The sequence below is a fragment of the Vigna radiata genome, unplaced genomic scaffold (assembly GCF_000741045.1).
Source record: "Vigna radiata var. radiata cultivar VC1973A unplaced genomic scaffold, Vradiata_ver6 scaffold_7, whole genome shotgun sequence".
Classification (NCBI taxonomy): domain Eukaryota; kingdom Viridiplantae; phylum Streptophyta; class Magnoliopsida; order Fabales; family Fabaceae; genus Vigna; species Vigna radiata.
In genome coordinates, this window is record NW_014543262.1 from 4,900,218 (window position 1) to 4,900,547 (window position 330).

A 330-nucleotide genomic window follows, 5' to 3' on the forward strand; every position below is an offset into this window, starting at 1 on the left:
CTAAACCGGCTACCCTAAACGAGCTACCCTAAACCCTAAATCCTAATTCCTAAAGCCTAAACCATAAACCCTAAACCCTAAACCCTAAAACCTTAAACCCTAAAAACTAAACCCTAAAACCTTAAACCCTAAACCCTAAACCCTAATCCCTAAACCCTAAACCCTAATCCCTAAACTCTAACCCTAAACCCTTAACCCTATACCCTTAACCCTATACCGTGAAGCGTAAAACCTAAACTCTAAACCCTAAACCCTATAACCTAAACCCTAAACCCTAAACTGTAAACACTAAATCCTAAACCCTAAACCCTAATCCCTAAACCCTAATCC